Source organism: Periplaneta americana, chromosome 5, assembly GCF_040183065.1.
Source record: "Periplaneta americana isolate PAMFEO1 chromosome 5, P.americana_PAMFEO1_priV1, whole genome shotgun sequence".
Classification (NCBI taxonomy): Eukaryota; Metazoa; Arthropoda; class Insecta; order Blattodea; family Blattidae; genus Periplaneta; species Periplaneta americana.
The window spans coordinates 144,428,997-144,441,309 of record NC_091121.1 but is presented as its reverse complement, the minus strand read 5'-3'; positions in this window follow the sequence as shown (position 1 = coordinate 144,441,309).

Here is a 12,313-nt window from a genome sequence, read left to right as displayed (position 1 = left end):
GAGGCTTCCTACACACTTCAATCAAGACTTAGGACTGGCAGATCTGAAAATTTGGCGTGGTACAAACTTGCCGAGTTCCGTACTGAATTATGTCATTTTTTTCTCTGTTCTCTGTTACGGAGGAGAGACCCGAAGGCTTGGAAGGGAATTGAATTTTCTGTAGAGGGGGCACCATGGCCCAGCACTGCGACCATTCACGACCTATTGCACTAACCCTCAATCTAAGCTCATTCTCAAACTCACACCGACTGACTACACTAAGGTTCGCTGCGTACAGACCGATTATTTAGTCCTGACAGCTCAGCGACGCGAAAGAGGGGAAGTAATAGCAACAGTGGGGAGAGTTCCGGAGTAGAGATAAGGGCGAGCGGTCGGTAAAGCTTAATCGTACTAGAAACAACGCTATACCGCATGCGTGACATCCGATCGCTCTGACTGCAGGCGAGAGACTAATCTGAACATCCCTTGGCGTAACTTAATGGACTCGCCTGACCCAGGCGCACATCACTGGCGTCTGTAAGGACTAAATAATCGTACTATATTCAGGTTTCAAGCAGGAACCACTCTCGTCCCTAGGCCAGCCCCTTCCATGCGTCCTTAGCCGGCATTCGGGGAATGCTACAGAATGATGACGAAACGGAGAAATGTTGACAGATGCCTAATATGGGGAAACGGGAGAACTCCGAGAAAAACTCCAACTGTGACCTTGACCGCCACAAGTGTAACTATGTATTCTTCAATGAGAAATCCCAGACATGACCGGGACTCGAGGATCCGGACAGCGTGAGTCACAAGTTGGAGGTCTAACCACTTGGCCCCACCGTGGGGGGTTTCCCGAAGACTTACACTACAGCTTGAGGCTAATTGTTCTAACTACTCCTGTCGTAGTCGATACTTGTAGCCGATGGGACTCGCTATTTGTATAAGTACAGCACGTCGCACCGGCAATTTAACCAGGACTATTATATGGATGCTGCTGCTGCTACTGCTGATGGTGACGATATATGAATGAATGAATGAGTGAATGAATGAATGAATGAATGAATGAATGAACGAAGTGCATTTATTGAAACACAATGAATTATACAAGCTGATGTAAACAAGATTCTTCGCACGAGCCTATACGGCCATTTATGCCATAAGTATGAACAGTTTGAAACTTCAAAGGAAACAAAAATAATAATAATCCGTGGCGCTACAGCCCGTGAAGGGCCTAGACCGACCAGCCGGCTGCTGACCTCACGCCCACATGTCGAAGCAGCCGTTATAGCTGGCATTCGCAACCGGATTTCGCTACCTATCGTAGCTCCCCAAGTGCATCACGATGCTGGGTGGGCACCGGTCCCATACACTGGCTGAAATTTCATGAGAAAATTTCTTCCCCCATGAGGACTAGAACCAGCGCGCATTCCGTAACGCGAGTCCTAGGCAGGATGCCTTAGACCGTGACGCCACGGCGCGGGACAACAAAAATAATACCACTAATAATAAAATAATAAAACAATTATTATTATTACTACAGTTATCATTTATTATCACAATTACAACTAATCTAACTTCATACCAAATTTCACAAAAATGATAAAAATAAAATAAATATAAGATATGATTGGAGGAAATAGGCATGGGATTTATAATCGGGGAAGATTGCAGGAACAAGCGAAATGTCTGGCGGAAAGTCAAGAAAAGCCTGAAGGATATAGACAGGCAAATAACAGAAGGGGAATGTAGGGATAAGGTTGCTCTGGAGATCCAATCGATGATCAAAACAAATTGGGGAACCGAGTAATACCTCTATGGAGGATGCAGAGAAGGTAAACAGGGCTTAATCTGGTTTCGTCTAGGAGCTTGGAGGGCACTTTAAAATCGTCAACGAAGAGGGGGCGAGAATATGTTCTCTTTGCGGTAGAGGCGAGACATCACACCATACAGTATTTTATCGGAGTGTGATTTATTTTATTGGGTTATTTTACACGCTTTCTCAACATCTAGGTTATTTAGCGTTTGAATGATATGAAGGTGATAATGCCTGTGAAATGAGTCCGGGGTCCAGCACCGAAAGTTACTCAGCATTTGCTTGTATTGGGTTGAGGGAAAACTCCGGAAAAAACCTCAACCAGGTAACTTGCCCCAACCGGGATTCGAACCCGGGCCACCTGGTTTCGCAGCCAGACGCGCTGACCGTTACTCTACAGGTGTGGACTCGGAGTGTGATGATGATATATGAATTATGGCGAAATTGATTCGACGTCCAATGCCGATAGTTACCCAGCAATTCTTCTTCATTTGGTTGAGGAAAAACCTCAACCAGGTAATTTCTTTCAACCAGGATTTAACTAGGCTTTTAAGTAGGTTATCTTATGACGCTTTATCAACATCTTAGGTTATTTGACCTCTGAATGATATGAAGATGATAATGCCGGTGAAATGAGACCGGAGTCCAGCACCGAAAGTTACCCAGCATTAGCTCATATTGTGATGAGGGAAAACCCGGGAATAAACCTCAACCAGGTAACCGGGAATCTAACCCGGGCCACCTGGTTTTGCGGCCAGACTCGCTAACAGTTACTCCACAGGTGTGGACTCCAGGATTTGAACCCGGACTCGATCTTTCCACAGTTGTGGACTGTGTCATGTGTTTTATTTAGGCGCTACTAAGACATAAGAAACATATTATTTAACATACTCCAAGCTGGTTATACAGAGCGATCCAAAAGTCGCGCACATTAAAATTATAATGTCTATATTGAGTAGTGCAGTTGGAAAGTGCTATCGGCTACCGCTAGATAGCATCGTGGATATTAACAGCAACAAACCTAGACGTCTTTGTGATGTGTATGTATACACTGACGCTTGCAGTAGTCCTTTGTTTATTGCTCGGCAAACATGTCGTTTTCCCAAGAGCAACGAGTTTTCATTATTGAACATTATTTTTCCAGTCGTTTTTATGCACGTGTTGTAGACGAATTTCGTAGGAACTATGCGGATGTGGCAGTACCTAACAATTCGACCATAACGAGATTAATCGCCCGTTTTAGAGAATGTGGATATGAGTTACGTGGCCAATATTGGTCTTCTCTTGCGTTTTCTAGTTCAGTCTAGTTTTATTTCGTCTTGCCATTTGCTTCTAAACTTGCCTTGTGTTGTGGAGTCTTTGTTGCCTAGTCATGAGCAAATGTGGCCAAGTCTTGTTTTCTGTAGTGTTGTCTAGTTCAATCTGCATTTGTCTAGACTTGCCTGTGTTTCCGGACTTTTCTTGTGTTGTTTAGTGTTGTTTTTGATGTAGCCATGAGTTACGTGGTCGAGTCCTGTCAACTCTTACGTTTTCTAGTTCAGTCTAGTATTGTCTACTGTTTCTAGACTTTTCTTGTCGTGTTTAGTGTTATCTAGTTTAGTTACGACTTACGTATTCAATTCTTGACTTCCTTTACCTCTTTTAGTTCAGTCTAGTTTTATCCTGTGTTGCCTTGCTTCATCTTGTATTGTTTGCTGTAATCATTTCTAATCTTGTGTAGCTGAACTTTATTTAGCCTATTTCAAACTTGTTCTGTTATGTTTCGTGTAGTTTAGTTTTGTTTAGTCTATCTACTTCAGGCTACAACTTATAGGATACCTTTTCCTTCCCATCCTTCTGACCTAACGAGAAGGCAGATTTAATTTTCGACATAGGCCTACTGTGTAGCCTCGATATCACGAGCAATGACAAATTTCAATAACGTAATTCAAAAATCTTTCTGGAATAGCAGTACATAATACATCCAAGTTGAGCCAAAGAGAAGGCTTCATGGCCTTAACTCCGCGAACGAAAATAAAAATATTATTATTATTATTATTATTATTATTATTATTATTATTATTATTATTATTATTATTATTAACACAGTGACAGTTTCTGACCAGATTGCAGGTTGACGCAACCATCAATTTCACTATTATATTTGTTATATTAATTTAATTGAACTGGGATTGATTTTTGTTACTTCTCCCAATAGGGCTAGTATTTCAATAAATTATATTTGAGTAGCTTTCCGTCTAAATCTAACTACGAAATAATCAAATATACAAATCATATTCATTCAGTCCAACTCGGTGTGGCAATTGCTCGATCACAAGCAGGGGATCTGAATTTTCACTCGTTTCTCATGCGCGAGCATCTAGCGTAGACATTCTGCAAGCAGAACAGTTTAGCTATGTCTTGTGAACGTTGATTGCAGCCGGCTTGCATTTTAACATGAATTCTGTGTCCAGTTTTCTGTTAAAACTATTTAGTTCGCATTAGATAAAATAGAATATGGAAATTAAAACTTCAAGACGACCTACTCTAAACATAGAGCAGGATATTTAAAAAAAAAAAAAAACAGCACGGCAAGAGAGGCTTTCGAAATTAGCGATGTTTTCATTGGTAACATACTTTGTCATGGAGATTTCAAATTTTTTAATCAAATTTATAATTTTATAAGTAATTTCGAAAAGATTTCAAATTTCAATAAGTTATAAGTAATTTTGCTAAAGACGTAGAATGGACTTCGTTTTCAAGTACGAGTAAAACTATTTTCAAGAAATATATTTAATAAAATAGACCTATACAGCCGAAACCGGTTATAAGGACTCTGAAGGGACCGCCAGTTTACGGCCGTTATAGCCGGTAGTCGCACAAACCGAGTTTTTGTTTGTTTGTTTTTTTTTTTTTGCTAAAATATAATATCTGTAAATTTTAGCCTGTACACTTATATGGTTAATGAAATGCCACACATAATATGGCGATTAGAAAATAGGGAATTGTCAGCATCACCAAGGAATTGGGTGAATCACACTCAACGATTTCTACAATTTGGAAGGACAGAGAGAAAAATGCAGTCTTTTATTTGAACACATGATATATTCAACGCAGATGAAACTGGCTTGTTTTACAATATGACCCCAGATAAGACACTGAAATTTAAAGGTGAACAGACGAGTGGCTATCTACGAAGTGGCCTGTTTTGTATGAAGATTACATACCGCGAGTTTTTTTAAGGTTGAGGATCAGTGACAGGTTAGGTTTGGTTTGTTCAGCTTTTGGTAGTTAGATGGAGAGATAGAAAGTGATTCGTTATCTTGCGTAATGCAAAATGATAGTGGTACCACTGGAGTTTGTCATTAAATTCATTATTAGGCTTCGTATTCCAGCTACCTAAAGACTGAAGTTAAAGACATATTGGGTATATAGTACGCCGAACACAGGTAATGCAACGGATAAGGATATAAAAAAACAGATCGTCGCTGCGTGTTCGTGGAGTACAGTCAACTCCCGACATTCTGAAGCTATACTAGCAAACACATGCTTGAGCCGAGATGTTCATTTTCGTCGTGATCTTTGCCCTGAATAGTAACGTTCATTCGTAAGTTACGAAACTTGAACACATACGGATGTCACTTGAAATGATTTTATTTTTGCAAGAAATTCTTTCAATAGCACATGATGTTATAGGTACATGATGTAGTAACAGATATTCCTATTGTCTGATATTTTCTCGTGTTTCATTAGGATATTGCATGTCCCTCATCATTGAAAACCCACTCATTTTCTTTGTAGGTACCTACTTCTTTAGAAATTCCCTAAAATGCAGATTATTCAATTTATTTATTGGGATGTTGGCACTGAACATCATGGTAGGGTACACAAATTCATGCTAAAACGTGGAGTTAATATCTTCATAATTTTCAGATTTTGATGGTACTGGTTTTTTAGATTACGTTCAACACAATTTCTGTGCCTTTTGGCATTTCAATGTCTTTCATTGCACTGTTTTTGCCACTTTTACGTTTATTTTACACAATTTATATGTAATGTTGTCTACTTATACTGAGAGTTAAAATGTTAGTTCAACTATTTTCAATAATGCCCTGCAATATTATACTCTTGTGCATCTTACTTAAGGAATTTTACCTCTGCAATGAACTTACAAACAGCCATAAATATGTAGTTATTCAAATAATACTACTAGTAAGAGCAGTGATCGATAAGACTACTCATTATGACTGCGTCCCGGTTTTGACTTTATAGAGGAAGAGGGCAGAGTTTGCGTAACTATTTTGTATACGAACGTACCTGTACCAACGCTATGACGTCACATCGCTCATTTGCGATAAGAGAGGCACAACTCAAAATTGTTCATTTTTTATATTCTTACAAAAATGAACTCCAAAAGTAGTATATTTTTATCGTGAATAACGACAAATACATGATTACATTATTTTTCCGCCAGATGGCAGATGTCTTTATTAAATTGTTTTAATCTAACAAAATCATTACAACAACAAAGACTTAATTTTAGTTGTTACGAAACATTCAAACTGAAACGTTTAAATATTTTCATGAAGAGTGACAGAATTTGTATTGCGTCTTTTCATTGAATAATTTATTTTCATCGGCGAGGAATTATTCTGCGTTGTGTCATTATTTTAGATAAGTAACAAATATTTATTTAACTTCCCTTATCATCAATAAGCTTACATTTGATATTGTGACGGTATTTATGATTAAAACTATTTTAATTTAATAATTATTTAATTTTATGTCTGTCTATTTCAAAAGTTACAATAACGTTTTACCTTTATTTTTAACAGGGTTCGCAATTTTTTACAGGATATGAGTCAATTATGTTCCTATCTAATTCTAAAGCTGTCAAAACAAACATTTTTAGAAAATGATGTCTGGCAGCCGGTTACTCAAACACAACTCGAAGGTTTGTTCAATAATATACCGCAAATTTGATCAAGATGAATAGTATTAATGCCTTGATTAAAAATTTAAAAGAAATAACAGTGTCCCTGTAAATGAAATAGGGGAGAGTCGGGTAGTATCGGACATCGGGTAGTATCGGACAGTGCGTTTCTTTCATCTACCACCATATGGTAGTACCTGAATGACATGGTTACGTTTCTCTATGCGACATCACAGAAACGTAACCATGTCAATCAGGTACTATCATCGTGTGGTAGATGAAAGAAACTCACTGTCCGATATTACCCGATGTCCGATACTTCCCGACTCTCCCCTAAGTTTAAAATATGTAGCATGAATAATGATCTGCCCTGTTGTTTCCAGAAAGTAAGCAGGCTAGTGTAAATGATGCTGATGCAGATTCTAAATAGAATGTTTTTAATTTAACATTTTTGACTTGAAAACAACTGATGCCACCTGTTTCATTTGGCATGTGGGAGAAGCAGAAAGAGGTGTCAATGAAATAAGTACTGTATCTGTGTACTTAACTTCTTGGAAGAAAAATAAAAAATGTCGGCTGAAGACATAGACATAATTTTCTATACTGATCATTGCTGAGGACTTCTGCTCTAAGGTTCATAATCCATCTGTACATGTTCACTGTATGCAAATTCCCAAATCTGAAATCCATTATCCATAAATTCTTGATAACTGGACACACTCAGGACGAAGATGATAGTGCCCTTTCAATGATCGAGAGCGAAGTAAAACGCGTGTCCAAAAGTGGTCCGATTTACACTCCACATCATTTTGTCTCTATTGTTAAAGCTGTAAAGAAAACAGGACGGACCTACAAAACCAAGGAAATATCCCATAAGAACTTTTTCCAATATCAAGAACCTAGGAACAAATTACAAGAACAAAAATTACTTCAGGAACACAAGGAAAATCAACGAAGTAAATGTTTTGACAGTGCATCAAATCATCCATTGTCATTTTTCTACAAAACATTCTATTTCGACGAAGAATTTCAAGAAGTACAACTAAAAAACTATTCTTCAAGCAGTGAAACCAAAACAGAGACTCTAGAATTGCCACAAGTTTATAATGAAAAAATAGGTATAAGTGAGAGGAAAAAGGCAGATTTACTAGATCTGATTAAACCGAATCACATTTCAAGCTTCTATTAAGAATTCTTTGAATCTCTGAAAGTGTAGAGAGGTGTTGTGAACTGTATTGAAAGTGTTGTGCTGTAGTTTATGTTTACTGGGCAATTTATTTCTAAAATAATTTTGTGTAAAGAATTGCAGATTTTGTTTAATGCTTTCTCAATCTAGATTGTTGCTATTATATTATTTTTTCTAACATAATTCATAGTCATGTATTTAAAAATAGTCTTTAAATTATATGGTTAAATATAAAGTATAATTTTCATAAAACGTTATTACATTCGTTTGTCAATACAACATCTTTATTAAAATTTAAATTTATTAATGAATATCACAGAGCATGCTTATAATATTATTGTGTAACGACATGCCAATAAATTATTCCATAGCATTACTTTATCGAAAAAATTACTTTTCTACAAACACAATAATTCTGCAGTTACTGTATGTCAGGTAAATATTCTCACTGACATAACTAAAAACAGACATATTTATTTAAAAAAAGAACAACACAACTTAAAATAATTGTTGAAATTACTGAAATTAATTAATAATTATGGTAGTATACGCTACAACACCAGAAATATAATACACGTGCAAAATTGCATTCCGTTTGGAAAAAGTATGTGCCTACAATTTGATTTTTAAGAATAACTTATGAAAACTTTAAAATGCTTCTCCTGTAGAATTAACACTTTTTAAGTTGTGTCACTTTTATCGCAAATGAGCGACATATACTTCGAATCAGGCAACTTCATTCCAGTTTATAGGTAGCTGGAATATGGAGACTAGTCATTATTGTCTGAGAAAATTATCGGTCGGGTATACAAGAAACGAAGGTATTTGGAATGAATTTACCAATTTCCTTTCTTTCCTTTTGCTACATTCTCTCACCGATGCTCGCCTTCACAGTTCACCAGACTTACTGATTTGAAATCTACAATCTAACTGGAAACAAGAGTTTGAAAATAAGGGTTACATTGTTGTCAGTAATCTCCAAATACTTAACAAACAAAAATCAACATTGGACGTTACAGGCGATAAATTTCTCCGAAGATGTGGTATTTTTTGTTTTATACGATCAGTTGTAATAAACGATGTCGTACTAAGCGATTTTTTAAATACGATGTTTATTTCATTTTTTAAGTTCGTTATTTAACGACGCTGTATCAACTACTAGATTATTTAGCGTCGATGATTGGTGATAGCGAGATGGTATTTGGCGAGATGAGGCCGAGGATTCGCTATATATAAACTGGCATTCACCTTACGGTTGAGGAAAACCTCGGAAAATTAAGCGGGTAATCGAACCCGCACCCGAGCGCAACTTCAGACCGGCAGGCAAGCGCCTTAACCGACTGAGCCACGCTGGTGGCTTACAGTGTTTATATAGGGTTTAGACGGGGACCGTTAGATTTCGCTGTTATAGCCAATACGTCGTTAAAAGCGATGTCGCTATAAACGGTTTCCTCTGTATATACAGCACCATTAAATATTTTAATAATGTAACTATAGTAACACCTTACTTTGTAGGTTTGCATAGTTATGTTTTATTCATAATTTTACTGTAAAAAAACCTTTCTCATTTTGTTGCTTATGTGTAGGTCCCGGATTTTGATGTAATGTCAAAGTGCGAAATGTGTACATAAAATATAGTAATTATCGGGGAAATATGTAAATAAATATGTAATGTTAATAAAATTTGTATGTAAATTAAAATCACTATTTACTAATGCATTAAATTCACAAAAATATCGTCATAATTTAACTTGTCAGTTGAAGTGGTAGGATGCAGCCTCGAAAGTCGATTTTCCATTTCCACGTCATTTTATAGTTTGCAAATACAATTTGTCTCTGCCAGAATCTATGATTTTCTTGTGCCTTAAGATTTCCTAGAAAAATATTTTTGCGAAACACACATTATGATATTTTGACTTACCTGACACCCTATCCAAACCCCTCGCTAATAGCCTACTTTTAATTTCTAGCAAAAATAAATGACCGGCGCACCTGACGATCCCAGATTCTGAGAAAGCATTATTGGAAATGTATAGAGTTGAGGCACTCCGAATATTCTGTTTTACAAAAAAGGAGTTGGAATCCCCAGTTTTATGTTTGTTTTTAGTTTTAAAAGTACTATTCTCTTAAGCCAGTTTTAGAAATTGAAGTATTTTGTATAGTTATGAACAGAACATAACAACGTCAGTTCCGGGAACTTCCTCTTTACCAGCATCGTGTACTATAATAGTGAGAATAAAAGGGGCCCTCCAGGCGCTGTTATGGGACAGGGACGTCAATATTTAATCTCCCAGTATATATTATGAAACAAAATCAATAATTTACTCAGGAAATTAAACCGAATATAATAAAAAAGTAAAAAACTCAATAATTGCCTAGATATGTACAAAAAAGTTATTTTTACATAATATGTAAAATATGTAATATTACTAATATGTTAAAATATGTACAATGGAACTTAGCTATAACCGTATCAGAAGCACAAATAGCCGACATTTGCCATTTTCACTAGTCTACAAGTAAAGGAATACTTACTTACTTACTTACTTATTGTCTTTTAAGGAACCCGGAGATTCATTGCCGCCCTCACATAAGCCACCCATTGGTCCCTATCCTAAGCAAGATTAATCCAGTCTCTATCATCATATCCCACCTCCCTCAAATCCATTTTAATATTATCCTCCCATCTACGTTTCGGCCTTCCCAAAGATCTATTTCCCTCCGGCCTCCCAACTAACACTCTACATGCATTTCTGGAGTCGCCCATACGTGCTACATGTCCTGCCCATCTCAAACGTGTGGATTTAATGTTCCTAATTATGTCAGGTGAAGAATACAATGCGCGTAGTTCTGTGTTGTGTACCTTTCTCCATTCTCCTGTAACTTCATCCCTTTTAGCCCCAAATATTTTCCTAAGAACCTTATTCTCAAATACCCTTAACCTATATTCCTCTCTCAAAGTGAGAGTCCGAGTTTCATAACCATAAAGAACAACCGGTAATATAAATGTTTAAAAAATCTAACTTTCAGATTTTTTGACAACAGACTGGATGATGAAAGCTTCTCAACCGAATAATAACAGGCATTTCCCATATTTATTCTGTGTTTAATTTCCTCCCGAGTATCAGTTATATTTGTTACTGTAGCTCCCAGATATTTGAATTTTTCCACCTATTCAAAGGATAAATTTCCAATTTTCATATTTACATTTCGTACAATATTCTCGTCACGAGACATAATCAAATACCTTGTCTTTTCGGGATTTACTTCCAAACCTATTTCTTTACTTGCCTGAAGTAAAATTCCCGTATTTTCCCTAATTGTTTGCCTTTTTGAAATCTATGATTAACTGATGCACTGTATCCCTATACTCCCATTTTTCTCCATTATCTGTCGAATACAAAATATCTGGTCAATAGTTGATCTATTACGCGTAAAACCACACTGAAGATCCCCAATAAATTCATCTACATATGGAGTTAATCTTCTCAAAAGAATATTGGACAAAATTTTTACGACGTCAACAAAAGTGATATTCCTCGAAAATTACTACAGTTAGTCTTGTCCCCCTTCTTAAAGATAGGTAGGCCTACGATTATGGATTCCTTCCATTGTTCTGGTACCATTTCCTTTTCCCAAATAGCAAGTACAAGTTTATAAATTTTGTTAGATAATGCACCTCCACCCTCTTGTATTAATTCTGCTGGAATTTGATCGATACCTGGAGACTTATAATTTTTCAGATTTTCTATCGCAATTTCGACTCCAGAAAGTGTCGATTCGGGTATAAATGGCTCAGCAGTTTGTATTTCAATTTCGTCCCGATCATTTCTATTTGGCCTATGTATATTTAGTAGTTGCCCAAAATAGTTTTTTCATCTGTTCAGGATTGAATGAAAGTTTGCAAGCAAGTCACCATTCTCATCCTTGATCACGTTTACCCTTGCCTGATATTCATTCTTGAATTCCTTGATGCCCTTATATAAATCTCTAATGTTTTTATTTTTACTATTTGTATATAGTATGAAAAAAAAAATTCAAAACTTTACTCTGGAAAATAAAACTAATTTAATAAAAAAGTAAAAAACTCACTAATCGCTTAGATAAGTACAAAAATATTATTTGTGCGAGATCGTGCGTATTTGCTTGGTTTCCGCACAAAACCAATCCGCGGTAAGTCTAAAATTCCACATTCAGTATTCCCAACCTAACACACATAACAATTTCCCTCTTCTTACCGCTTAAGTGACATATTGATTTTACTGCTTTAGGCTTTTAACATATTATTTTTAGAGCCGTTCAATATAGTAATAATTATAAATTGGAAACTTAACACTGCAATTTCATCTAAATTGCACTGTTAATTATTGTTTTTAAATATTTGCAAAAATTAAGTAAACTCTACAACTCCACTAAAGTT